Genomic DNA, 14,300 nt, shown 5'->3' on the forward strand with positions numbered 1-14,300 from the left:
AGGTGAGGAGGTGCTCACCACTCTGTGAAAGACTGCACAATCAAATAGCGCAGCAATTCAAGAACAACGTTTCTCAACATAAAATAGCAAAGAACTTTTGCTTTTCATCATTTACGGTGCATAATATCATTAAAAGATTCAGGTAATCTTGAGAAATCTCTATGTAAGGAACGAGGCCAAAAACCAGCATTTGCTGGCTGTGATCTTTGGGCCCTCAGGCAGCACTGCATTACAAACGGGCATTATTCTGAATTGGAAATCACTGCATGGGCTCAAACACTTCGGAAAACCACTCTCTGTGAACACAGTTCGTGGCTGCATCCACACATGCAAGTTCAAACTCAAATGTAAAGAAGAAACAAACAGGATCCAGATTAGTAGCTTTTTCACATCTTCCAAAAAGCTAAATATCACAGATTTATTCTTGATGATGAAGTTATTTGTAATGTAGGTTAAATTAACACCTGCAGTGTTAAATCTGTGGTTTAAACTGTGGGGTGGTGTCAGTGTAACACTGACACTGTATGTTACACCATTTGTCGCTTTTATGCTGAAGTTCACTTTGGATTGGGCCTAATAACTCTTTGTAAGTGTGTTTACAATAAAGCACAGCTTCTGATGTTTTCCTGCTGAAGTATGGAGAACATAGCCACATTTTTCACCCAACACTCACTGCGCTCAACCAACAAAATGTCACAGCCATATATAACACTAGGTGCTTTCCCATGTTTCACCCTGAGATATGAGATAAATCAGTTTCAGCTGCAGCTGACTCTGTACTGCTTGTATAAAGCACTTTCCTTATGATAACAATGCTCCTTATACTGGTTCCTGGCTTATTCACTCGCTACAGTTCCCTTATTGTGTTAACTGAAAAAATATACAGGTAGTTGGTTGATGTGTTCTCAGCCGATTTGCATATTATACACTATGCATCAATCAGAATTCACTACAGCTAACCAGATGTGATGTACATGTGGTGATGCTCTTATCTGGATACAATCCAGATACAAAGCACATGAAATGTCCAGGTGTAAACCAGGGGTCTACCAAGTCAACCATAGCCAGTGCTTATCTCTGAAGATGTTAGTTGGGCTGGTCTGCGTTTGCCGGACTATGTTTTCATTGATAATGTGAATGAAACAACTTCTGTTCTCTTTTTCCAAGACACGTCCTCCTTTCAGGACCTAAAAATGGCCTGGATTCTTGAATTGCCTAAGTGTTCAGTCTATTTTCAAGGATGCGGTATGATATTGTTCCAATTCTGCTGTTATAACACTTTTTGTTGTAGCCACATATAATTCTGAAATAAAAGAGACTTTTTTTAAAGACAACAGAGACCACATTTCATTGTACTCTTGGGACACATTTGGTGGAAAGATTCAAACCAGTCAGTGAAGCACCATAGACCGATCAGGCATAACATCATGACCACCTCCTTGTTTCTACATTCATTGTCCTTTTTATCAGCTCCACTTACTCAGCAACACTCTTCTGTCTGATCCACTCAGACCAGCACAACACTCTAACAGCTCTAACACACCACCACCATGTCAGTGTTACTGCAGTGCTGAGAATGATCCACCACTCCAATAGCACCTGCTCTGTGAGGGTTCATGGTCCTGAGCACTGAAGAACAGGGTAACAGAGTATCAGAGAAACAGATGGACTACAGTCTGTAACTGTAGAACTACAGAGTGCAGCTATACAGTAAGTGGAGCTGATAAAGTGGACAATGAGTGTAGAAACGAGGAGGTGGTCATGATGTTGTTCTTGATTGGTGTGTTAGTAATTTAGTGTGGCAGTACGTATTTTTGCTCAGCGTCCATACTTAAAGGTCTTGTACATCAGCTAAATTGACGCATGTTTAGCATAAAGTCCAGTCACCTGAACAGCTTTGTCTGTAAGGTCTACAAAACAGTATATACATATATAATTCCTTTTTATGCGTCTCCTTATGGTGATGCAGGTTTGTTGTGACAGCAGCCATTACTGTTGCACTAGGCCTGAGAATAATTATCATGTTTGAAGTACTTTTACAGGCTAGACATTCAAAATAGAGCATGATTCATGGCATGAGCTATGTACATGCATTCTGTATGTGGCTTTACATTGAGTTACTTGCTCTCCACAGAAAGCAGGGTTCAATCCAGTCTTGCACATTTATACTAACAAGTCTTTTGTTGAATTTTTGGTTGACATTTCTTCTTCTTTGTCTTGAACCAAGCAAGAGCCAGTATGAAACCAAACAAGTCATAGTTAGCGAATGAGCTTTGAGTTGCATTTTCCTGCTAATAGACAATATGTACAGCAACATCACCAGTTACCTCCTAGAGAAAGATCTCTGGGGAACCTTGCAGGACTCTGAGGTCTTCCATTCTTTTCAAAGCACTGAGGGGGATATTGCAGTGTGCTTGAATTGGAGGACAGTAGTATTTGCTTTGCCACCAGCGTGAGCCTTTTTCAGTGTGCGTGCCATGTCAAGTGCCCCTAATGCCATCTTCCTGACAAGGCAATGAGGGGCTCCTCTCATTCCTCTTGTTTCTTCCCAGGTGACTCAATGTCCCCATTCCGTCACCATCAAAGAGACAGAACGAGATGCAGAGAGGCTGGAAAACGGTCCATTATGGTCTGCCAGAGGGAGCACAGGCACCATTAGGGGATGATATCTGTTGCAAATAATGCATGTTTTCAGGCTAGTGCGCTCCGTCTTGTCAAGGAGGGAGAAGCGAAGTTGTACAGATATAGAAATGTACCACAGAGACGCCGCCATGTTCTGTTCTTTCTGCATTCCTCTGGTTCTTGCTCTTTTGCTATCCCTCACTTGTATTGAAAGTTTAGGTATTTTTAGATGTCATGCTGGAGCCTCATGCTACAATCCCAGTATCATGCTAAAACGAAAACAAGGTTATGTTGCTTGACGTGAATGGAACGATGGGCTAATTACGATAATAATGGATTTCACGGTGTCAGATTCAATGGACAGAATTGCCAATAAATTTGCAACGTAGTTACAAATAATACAGAATACAAAACCAATAAAAGGATTTTACAAGTAGGATTTTACAAGATTGACTACATTTAGCATAAGTGGAAAATTGGGAAGTGTTTTTACTGAACTATTCCCTTAAACAAGTAATAATACAACATCATAAAAGCACAAACAACTATCAGGCAAAATCAAAATATACAATATAAAATAATAGCTACTCACATCAGTGATGAAAGTACATTTATTCTGCACCGTAGGGCTGAAAAACGTTCAGAATTACAATATAAATATGTACAGTACTGAATATGTATTAAATGTATATGCCACAAAAATGAATACATGAATACAGTAGTCTCATATGGCCTATCCCCACCCTACCCAATCTATTAATTGACCAAAAGTATATGGACACCTCTTCTGAATAGTGAGTTCAGCTATTAACATAATTAACAGATTCAGAAAATCAAGAACATAGCCATGCAATGTCCATGGACAAGTAGAATGGATACTGAAGAGCTCAGATTTTCAATATGACGCGGTCATGAGATTTCTGACAGGTCAGTTTGTCAAATCTTGGCCCTGCTAGAGTTGCCCCCATCAACTATAAGTGCTGTTATTGTTAAGTGGAAAGATGTAGGAGCAACCAAAGCTCAACCAATAATTAGTTGTCCACACAAGCTCACAGTGCTGAAGCATGCAGCATCAATGGGAAGATCTAAGCATTTACATCCAAATCTATCTGGAATAATTTGGCCAATATCAACATTTTATTTGTGCTAAGCTTAGTCTTTTTTTTGGTGCAGGATCCTTAAATGCAGGAAAATATCTATGTGTGTGTGTGTATATAGAGAGTATATTACTTATATAGGCAAGCAGTATAACTTCAGAATCAGGGTCTACCATCCACCATATTTTTCATAAGCTGTATGAGAAGCAGTAACCAGATGGCTAATTAAACCAGTTTAATATTCAATCTTAAATGGTAATAAAGCACTAATACTGGCTGGGACTGTAATAGTCTTGATATCAAAACTTGGATAACTCCGTTTTAGTCGTTAAACTTCATTAAGCTTGAAGCCATTTGTGTGTTTAATGATGGAGCTCAGTTGCCTTCAAATAACTGATTTGTTATGCATGAAATTTCCCTTAGAAGAATATAAAAGGAAGTGAGATGTTGTCCACTGAATGTTTTTTTTCATATTGGCCTTAAGGTTAATGGTCTTGGTTATTATCAGGAATTACATAAACCAAATAACCAGTGTTCTTTTATATGCATTGTATATTTTCCTGTCTTGCTATTAGTCAGAGTGACTTTTCCGCTGAAATGTATAATATGAGCTCAGGGAATAAGGCGCATGCTTTTACATGCTTTCTAGAGATGGAAAATGTTTCTTTGCTTCATTTGTTGAGAAAATGAAGTGTGGATGCTGCTGGAGGTTCACACAAACAACATTTTCTCCAGCTACTAAAAACATTAACCCCTTCTGAATATTTCATATAGTCCCAGAGAAAAAGTTTTGGGAACACTTAACAACCTATCAGTCCTGTATTTGTGCGTAAATGCATTAACAGGGCATTATAGCATTTTGCCATAACAGGCATAAGCTTTTATAATTGCTCTCAAGTAGTTATAATTACATGTATAACACAATAGAAAGCAAGTGACTTCATAAATGACTTCATAAATTCAGGTTCCATAGTGCGTTATAATATCTGTTCAGTTACCAGTCATAGTGTCCTCCACAAATAATAGCACCCCTGGTAATAATAAGCAAAATGAGCTGTAAAAATTTCTGAATTACGTATCCTTTTTATCTTTCACTTAAAATATAGCTATAAAAATAAAAAAATAAAAAATAAAGCTATAACCTTTATTTAAGATATAATGATTGAAAAAAAACAAACAAACTATCTTGTCATGAAGAAAATATTTTTCTTATATCTGTGTGTCACAATTGTTGGCACCCTCAAAAATTCTTAAGTGTTAAATGTAACTAAAGAATTCCATTTTAAATATATATATATATCATTATATATATATGAGATGAAACAATGGTCAAATTATCTTATACATCCATCGTTATGAGCAACACCAGAGAAAACAGCACTGATGTACAACACAAGGTTATTTAGCTGTACAAATCAGCAAATGGCTTAAGTTTAAAACTGCTAGATATGTAAAAGATCTGCTGGGAAGAGGACGTATGCCTAAACTGACCCCACACACAGCGAAGAGGGTGGTTTGAGTGGAAAGAATCTCCAAAGAGGCCAAATAGGGAACTGCAGACATTAGTTAGGCCTGGGGGTCAGATTGTCCCCCAAATTACAAAACTACAATCAAACATCACCTATATAACCAAAATTATGTTGCAAATGTTACTGGAACTGTCAGTAGGACTATATTTATGGTCAGCTGAGACCGAGCAGAGACACCAGACATGAGTTTGCCGTGGACAGCCATGCAGAAAAGTACCTAATCCCCACTGTGAAGTATGGGGGTAGAGCTGTGATACTGTGGGGCTGTTTTTCTTCTGAAGGCCCTGGACAATTTATTCAGATACATGGCATCAGAGACACCTTTATGTACTAGCACAAATAAAATCAAAGCCTGACTGCCGCAGGAATCTTAAACTTCCAGCAGGACAATGATCCAAAACACACCTCAAAATCAACACAGAAATGTTTCACTGACCACAGAATTTGGGGTTTTTTCAGTCTTTGTATTTCAAATGAAGAAGACATTGCCCTGTTTTAAATCCTCAAGCAAGATTTGCTGCATAGCTTCATAAGGTTGTAAGATTGTCACTGGTAAAAGGGTTTTTTCAGGAAGTTGTACTGGACAAGATGTTTTCCCAATTTACAAGCCGTTTGTTTGTTTGGTGTTTGGTCGCACACAGTAATAAGACCAGACAACACAAAGTACAAGGAAGCACAAAAAGTAATTAAAGTTCTTTAGATACTTTCCTAAAGCTCTTGTATCTGTTCGCCGCCCCAAGAGAGATTGGAGTAAAACCTGTGTTGCAAAACTTTTACAGCAAACAGCCGCAGTTATATATGCCTTTATTGTTTAGTGAAGTGTTTTTCTGCATTTAAAATGTGAAACGAATGAATCTCATTAAACTGAGATGGAAGATCAGAGTGTTTGTACTCATAAAACTCTTTGCTGGCAGTGAAGCTTTACTCTTTTGGTGAATTAGAAATCCATAGTTCAGCTCCTGCTTTCTTATATATCACTGAAAATCGAATTTGTGTTGATTAATTTGTCTGAATTATTTGCAAACAGCTTCTTTCATCTGCATGAAATGCTACTCCAGCCGCTCCCTGTCCCAGTCCTGGGGACTCGTGAGTTAAATGCCAAACCCAGCAAGAACTGAGGTGATGGAGCAGATGCTGGAATGCACAGAGCCTGTGAGTCTGTGAAACACTGCCTTTTGATGAGCTTTAACCCTTTAATGTTGTGCTCAACCATTTGGTAGAGCACATTTTGAGTCACTATAAATGCCACAAAGCGGTAGGAGTGTCTAATAGAGTGGACAGTGAGTGGACACAGTGTTTTAAAACTTCAGCAGCACTGCTAACACTAACACGCCACCACCTCAGTATTACTGCAGTGCTGAGAAAGATCCACAATCCAAATTCGTCAAAGTTGGAAGCCTCTGCTGCTAATTATGGATTGAGGAACAGAAATGAAATATATCAAAATATATCATTTTATGCCTCAGGTGTTACAAGGTGTTACCTGCCTTCTTCTTCTTCTTCTTGTTCTTGTTTGCAAGATGATTGTGATGTGCAGTTCTGCATCATGCATCCTGATGTGCGGTCTTTATGCTAATCCTATATAGGGCGTCATAGGACGTTGGTTTGTTTGTCTGTTGTCTAGAGGTTTTGTCTATTTCAGAGTACATTACAAGAAAAAAAGATGAGCTTATCAATGTTTTCAAGGAAAACTGTAACATGATTAGAATCAAGGCTAGCACTACTAACAGCTGTCTTTAAGGCTTCGTTATCATTTGATTAATCTGTCCATAACCTCTGTATATTGTAGTAGAGACACTAAGCTGTCCTTGTTTGGTCTTCAGAATGATGCGTGTTCATGCTAATGTAGTTAGTGGCCTGGGGGTGTGAGTGCTATGGTGCCATGCTGATGTTAGTGGTGCTGTGTGGCCTAAGGCTGCACTAGAGGCAGCCATAGATGTTCTTTGTCATTCCTTTTGACCTCTGTATTCTCACATTTGCAAAAGTTGATCTGGAGCTCATAGTATGTTTCACAGGCTAACGTAATTCTCAGTACAGCTAAGGTCATTACGTCACGTGAAAGTTCTTTGCAACATTAAATGACTTTGGTTTACACTGCAGTTTACCAAGGGCTTTCGGAACCACTCACATCATCAGATCAGCTAAGGAGAACCAAGAGGAACATTTTCACCCAGCTGTTACAGGGTTAAATTTTACACACACACTCACGTACACACAGCTAGGACCTTATTTTATACAGTTGAGGTGGTTCAGGCAAGGATGGCCTCTGGACGCCTCCCTAGGGAGGTGTTCCAGACATGTCCGACCAGGAGGAGGTCCCGGGGAAGACCCAGGACACATTGGAAGGATTATATCTCTCGACTGTCTTGGGAACACCTCAGTATTCCTCCGGAATGTAATAATTTCCATGCAAACCCAAGTTTGACTGTACAGACCACCCCCCAGGACAAAATTGATGATTAACCAAACTGTCAGTCAAATTTACCAACGGTCAAATCTAACCATGAAATGAACTTTGATGGAAAGCCAACAATGTTCACTAGACTATCTCCAAATGTAAATAGACACCTGCTCATTCATCATTTCTTCTGAAATGAAGGGTACTACTTTGCAGTAACAGTCTCTACTCTTCTGGGGAGGCTTTACACTAGATGTTGCTGTAAACATTGCTGTGAGGATTTGATTGCAGCCACAAGAGCATTAGTTAGGTCAGAAACTGATTTTGGATGATAAGTTCCGGATCACGTCAACTCAGCCCAAGGTATTGGATGGAGCTCCATCACTTAGGAAAAGAGTTGCATTTTCTTTACTAAAGAACGCTTGAAGAACCATCTCTTTTAGGAGTGTAGGAGCTTTATAACTCCTAGTTGATGCTTGGAATTGGGAGTGGTGACCTTAGGCTCATGCACAGCAGCTCCAGAGTGTCATCTTCTAATGGCACTGCTTCTTCTGGCAATTATACAAGCTGTTTGTGTGCAACCGAACACTCATGTCAGCAAATACATAATACTTTTGAACATACACTGTATAAAACAGCAGAGCTGTTGTTCCCACAAGCAAAAACATGTTAATATGCTCTCTGAAACGTTGACTTCTGATCCCAGAGGTGTTGATTGCCTTACGATGTGTTAAGGGATGGTGACGTAATCTTCCACTGACATGGATATGTTCTGATGTGCACTTGGAAATGAACGCTCATGAAATGAGCACATTCATTTCTCACAGTAAGCATAAGAAAACATTTGGAAGTGTTTCAATTAGAAGAGATTACATTTAACTTGCATTTAACATCCTTTTTTCTGTTCATGATGTAAGAGAACACCTGCCTTCTGTTCATGCTTTTGGGCTTTATTTTAAGTTCTTTGCAACTTAAAAGAACTGATATGGATCCAGTGTTAATGAGGGTGGGTTAATGTCTGAAATGCAAATTTAAATTAGTTGTTTTTAGCCATTGCCCAGTTTGCTGCTGAAAAATAGTCTATTACTTAAAAAGAGTTGCAGAATTTTGTCCAAAATAATAAAGTATGCCAAGATAACATCATACTATTAACTGAGACAGAGTCAAATGGAAACAGAATACTGAAAGGAGAGTAAAGCTTTCGATACTCTACACTGGTGATCTCACATTCCAACTGATATTTGTAGAATATGGTTGCTGAAAAATGTATGATAATAATTCATGTAGTGTGTTTTTTTTTTTTTTATTCATATTGAAAGGTGTTGTGCTTTTCCAAATGACAGCACATTGCAAATCCCTGACTTGCAGCCTGGTCAAACTCTACTGTAATGGCATGATGTCCCCACCTAATGGTCTGGTCAGACTCCAGCGTCACAGTTTAAAGTTCCCAGCTTGTGGGCTGATCAGGCTCCCCTGTCATGGTGTAAAGTTCATTGGCTCGTGGTCTGGTCACACTCTGCTGTCACCTTGCAAAGTCCCTGGCTTGCGGACTGATCAGGCTCCCCTGTCATGGTGTAAAGTTCATTGGCTCGTGGTCTGGTCACACTCCGCTGTCACCTTGCAAAGTCCCTGGCTTGCGGACTGATCAGGCTCCTCTGTCAAAAGTGTTCTGGCTCATGGCCCGGTCAAACTCAACTGTCACAGTTTAAAGTCCCCAACTCGTAGGCTGTTTAGACTCCCCTGTCATGGTGTTCATTGGCTCATGGCCTGGTCACACCCTGCGGTCACCTTGTGAAGTCCCTGGCTTGCAGTGTGAGCAGACTTCCCTGTAACTGTGCAAAGACCCTGGCTCATGGCCCGGTCAGACTCTGCCATCATGGCTTAAAGCCCCCAGCGCAGTTCTGAATCATCTGTCATGGTGCAAAGTTTATTGGTTCATTGCCTGGTCAAACCCTGTCCCTGGCTCACGGACTGATTAAACTCCCCTGTCAGTATGCAAAGTCCCTGGCTAATGGCCCAGTCAGACTCTACTATCATTTTTTATGTCCCCAGCTTGTGGGCTGTTCAGACTCCATTGCCATAGTGCAAAATACTCTGCATTGTGGCCCAGTTAGACTCGACTGGCATGGTCCAGATTCACCAGCTTGCACATTGATCACACTCCCAAGTCATGACACAAAGTCCTCACCAAGTTTCCTGACTTGTGGCCTAATCAAACTCCAGTACCATAAAGCAAAGTTTGTCAGCTGGTTCTCGCTTGACCATGGGATGAAGTCTCTAAATCTCAAACATATTACAAACTATATAAAACAGACAAACAAAAACCTCATATAAAGGTGTTTTGTTTTAAAATGAAAACTCCTCTATTAGTTTATTCAACAGTACATAGTGTAGTTATGATATAACTGGAGTTTGGGGAGAGGAACATGCCTGAAACCCCTCCTTCATCCAGTATAACACCCTATACATTCACATTCTCACCTTCCATTCCAATGACGAAGTATTCGCAATCCCCACCGCCACCCCATCTCCTCCCTGTTCCTTAGGCCAGCTTCAGTCCAACTACAGCTATGGGGGGGACCTTCCAGCTACAGACAGAAGCTGCCTAGAGCTCTCTTGAGTTCTCCACCCTCCCTCAATCAGTCTTCTCTCATACTACCACCACCATGTTGAAGGCATGGTCTGAACAAAATAGAGATTGTATGTATGAGGTTGCTATAAACTGACTTTACTGGGTAGACATACTTCTGTAAATGATGCATACATGTAATAATATTGCTTTTGAAAGGATGATGTGCTCATACTGAAACAACAACATAATATATTGAAAGCAAACATCTGCAAGAGATAAGACTAAGCTATTGTAGAGAAGAGCTTGGTGGACAAAGACGGCTTCTGAGAACTACTGATGCACACTGAGCCATGGCATGTGTGGTTGTTTTAACTTGAGCTAGTTATGGTAAATATAACTTTAGAATTTTAGAATATAAACATTTTCAGTAGCCCATCATTATATATTGCAGTCATTTTGTCACCTTATTATGTTCTGGTCATTGGAGCTACTATAGTCATCATCACCTTGGTTTAAACATCCCCTTGGTTTACTTAGGGGTTTTCAGGCTGTGTTTATTTATATTTTAAATTTACATTTATATTTTGAAGGCTTGCCAAGTGAAAGTGTCTGCTGTCAAACCACATACAGTTGCTGGATGTCATTAACCATCAATGGAAGGAGGTTCTATGATCAGATGAGGCAGATGCAGAGTGTTTTGGTTGGAAATAAGCAGAGATGGATTCGGAGTGAAACGAGTGGAGATAAAGCAGAAAGTTTGATCCACATCATAAAACCTGGTGGGTCTGTGATGTTGTGGGGCTGTTTCTGTTTCAAAGGCCCTGGAAATCCTGTTGGGGTACATGGCATCAAATACCATTAGATTTTAGATCAAAATCTTGCTGACTCTGCCAGGAGGCTAAGACTGGGTTACGGCTGGATCTGCCAGCAGGACAATGATCTAAAGCCTACCTCCAAATCCACACAAAAATGGTTCGCTGACCACAGAGTTGGGCCTTTGCAGGGGCCATACAAGGATCCGGAGGGATTTTGTATTGAGTAATAATCTCACATCCCACCTCATCCAATATTATAAGAGGAGACTCAGTGCTGTCATCTTAGCAAAGGAAGTGTGAGTAAAGTATTAAATGCATGGTTGGCAATCGAGACAAATTATTTAAACTAATTTTGAGTTAATTTATCTTTGAATAATTTCAATTTATTGGAATGTGATTTTTTTTTTTTGTTCTTATCGTATGATGGGTGCCTATTTTGGAGAGCACTGTAATCGAGACTTACACTACAGGACAAACATTAGTAATAGTAATGAAAATTTTTAAACTTGCCCAAATTGCTTTATTGTAAATAACATTTTAAGCCAGTGTGTTAAGTTCTAGACTATGTTTAAGAAGCCTGTTGTCCTTTTATGTTGGGAGAACTTCCCTTCGAGATATTAATGTAGTTATGTTATAACTGAAGTCTGGAGGTAGGAATATGCCGGAAACAACTTCTTCTTCCAATCGAATACCCTATAAATTCACAGCCTCACCTTCCATTCCTCGGAACTCACAAAGTACAAGTAAATGATATTGGGAAATAAAACCAAGAATTTTAGTCAGAGATGACTGGACTCCTTTGTGGAAAAATCTGCTTCTGCGGATCAATTTTGACACATCCGTACTGGAAATGTTTTACACAGTCACAAGAGCAACAGAGGTTGCTTACTCATCAGGAGCACTGGACAGCACTGGACAGAAGAAAAGTTCTAAATAATAGTACAGAAGAGTCACACAGGCCCTGTCCATCAAATAAGTAGCAAAATTACTACAGAAGAGGAAAAAATACAAATTGACAGTCCAATGGAAGCTTGCTTCACACAGCTCCAGCCGACACTTGGCATAGCGCATACTGATCTTAGGCCTGATTCACATGTTACCTCTGCATGTGTGAATGACGTGACTGATACAGCTCTCATGGCCTTTCATACATACAGCATTTGCAGAGCAGCAGGAAAGTTATACAGTGGATAACTAGTCAAATCAGTCACTCTGCTCAATAAAAAAGTCATTTATAAAAGGGCAGTGTACATGTGATCACCCTCCAGAGCATTCTGGCTTGTGATTGGGCAAAAGCTATGAGCCTGGTAGAGCAATCTACATGCAGCATAGAATGTTTTACAAGTATTCCACCTAAAAATGTTCCTGAATTAACTGCAATTAAAAAATTTGTGTTCTTCATGTTCTTACTCAGTTTTCCTTCATTTTCATGACTTATTTCAGTGTCTTTTACAAATCAGCTCCTTGTCTCTTCTCTAAATACCACTCTGCTTCAGTGAGGCATCTGGGATGCTCTGTCGCTCCTCACGTGCTGCCTGTGTGAAAGTGCTGTTCTGTTAACGGGAGCATTGAAATGAAAATCAAGATGTTCTGCGTCGCATGTGTAGCATGTGTGAATCAGGCCTAACGCTTGTGTGCTGCTGCCTCAGCCTTGGAAACCCATTTCATGAGGCTCACAATGTACCATTGTTGTGCTGGTTTTGCTTCCAGAGGCAGTTTGGAGCTCTGCAGTGAGAGAAAACATTAAGCCCGATGTGTTTCAGCACTCGGCGGACATGCTCTGTGAGTTTGTTTGCGAGTTGTTGTTCCTACAAGCTTCTTTTTTGGAATAATAGTGCTTACAAGGGCAAATGTAGCACAGCAGAAATTTCACAAACTGACCTGTGGCAAAAGTGGCGTCCATTATCAGTGCCATGTTTACAGTCGCTGAGCTCTTCAGTATGACACATTCTACTGCCAATGCAGAGACTGCATGGCTTAATTTATACACTTGTTTGCAATGTGCATGGCTAAAACATCTGTGCGCCTTTGGTCATATCATGTGTATGACGACAACAACAACAACAACAACAACAACAACAGGTTTTATTCTAAGAATAAACTAATAGTGCTAAAGAAAATTGTGAAGAATGTTTTTAAAAGCAGAAATGTCTTTGGGACTCCCAACAGGCAAGTTATATAATAATAATAATAATAATAATAATTATAATAATAATAATAATAATAGTAACAAAAATTGTTTTTATAGCACTTTTCATGCCGGTGGCAGCCCAAAGTGCTTTACAGAGAGGTGATAAAACATAGTTATTCAAGAAATTATAAGTACTAATTTAGAATCCTAAAAATATGACAGATCAAATTAAAAGATAAATACCACGCGATGTAGAGTTATAATTAAATGCTGAGTTAAAAAGAGACATTATGTTTTTTAAAAGTGAGCTTTGAGCTTTGGCAGCCAGTGCTTTTAAAACGAAAGTGATCTAATCTCTCGGTTTTGTTTCTGTTAGGATGCTGCTGCATTTTGTACGAGTTGGAAAGGATGTTTTGTTTTCTTGGGAAGTCCAGTAAGAATAGCTTTACAGCAATCAGGTCTGCTTGTAACAAATGCATGAACAAGTTTCTCTGCGTCGCTTTGAGAGAAAAGGTCGAACTGTAGCAATATTTCTCAAATGATAAAAAGCTCCTTTAATTGTGTTTACATGTGGGAGCTCAGAGCCTAAGAACAGAACACCCAGGTTTCCTACTTCTGGTTTCGTATATGAAGCTAAGGAGCCAAATTTCTCAAAGCATTCCTCTGAGTTTCTGTTCCAACAATCAGTATTTCAGTTTTTTCATCGTTTGAATATAGAACATTTTGTGACATCCACCGAGTCTGTCTACAGAGTCTCGATCATCTGAACACATGGACAGCTTCAATTCTTCTAGGAAGCTTTTCACAAGGAGTGTGTTGATGGAAATTTTTGTCCGTTCGTCCAGAAGCGCATTTGTGAGGTAGGACACTGATGTTGGACGAGAAGGCCTGGCTCGCAGTCTCCGCTCTAATCCATCCCAAAGGTGTTCTATCGGGTTGAGGTCAGGACTCTGTGTAGGCCAGTCAAGTTCTTCCACACCAAACTGGCTCATCCGTGTCTTTATGGACCTGCTTTGTGCACTGGTGCGCAGTCATGTTGGAACAGGAAGGGACCGTCCCCAAACTGTTCCCACAAAGTTGGGAGCATGAAATTTGTCCAAAATCTCATTCTTTCACTAATGTCTGTAGAAGCAGTC

General features: G+C 39.8%; 1 protein-coding gene across 1 annotated transcript in view; it reads left to right on the plus strand.

The window, feature by feature from the left end:
- Nucleotides 1-14,300, plus strand: part of hs6st3b (heparan sulfate 6-O-sulfotransferase 3b) — a 107,850-nt gene that overhangs the window by 81,817 nt on the left and 11,733 nt on the right. The gene's annotated exons all lie outside the window — the stretch shown is intronic.

This window comes from Pygocentrus nattereri, chromosome 6, assembly GCF_015220715.1.
Source record: "Pygocentrus nattereri isolate fPygNat1 chromosome 6, fPygNat1.pri, whole genome shotgun sequence".
Classification (NCBI taxonomy): Eukaryota; Metazoa; Chordata; class Actinopteri; order Characiformes; family Serrasalmidae; genus Pygocentrus; species Pygocentrus nattereri.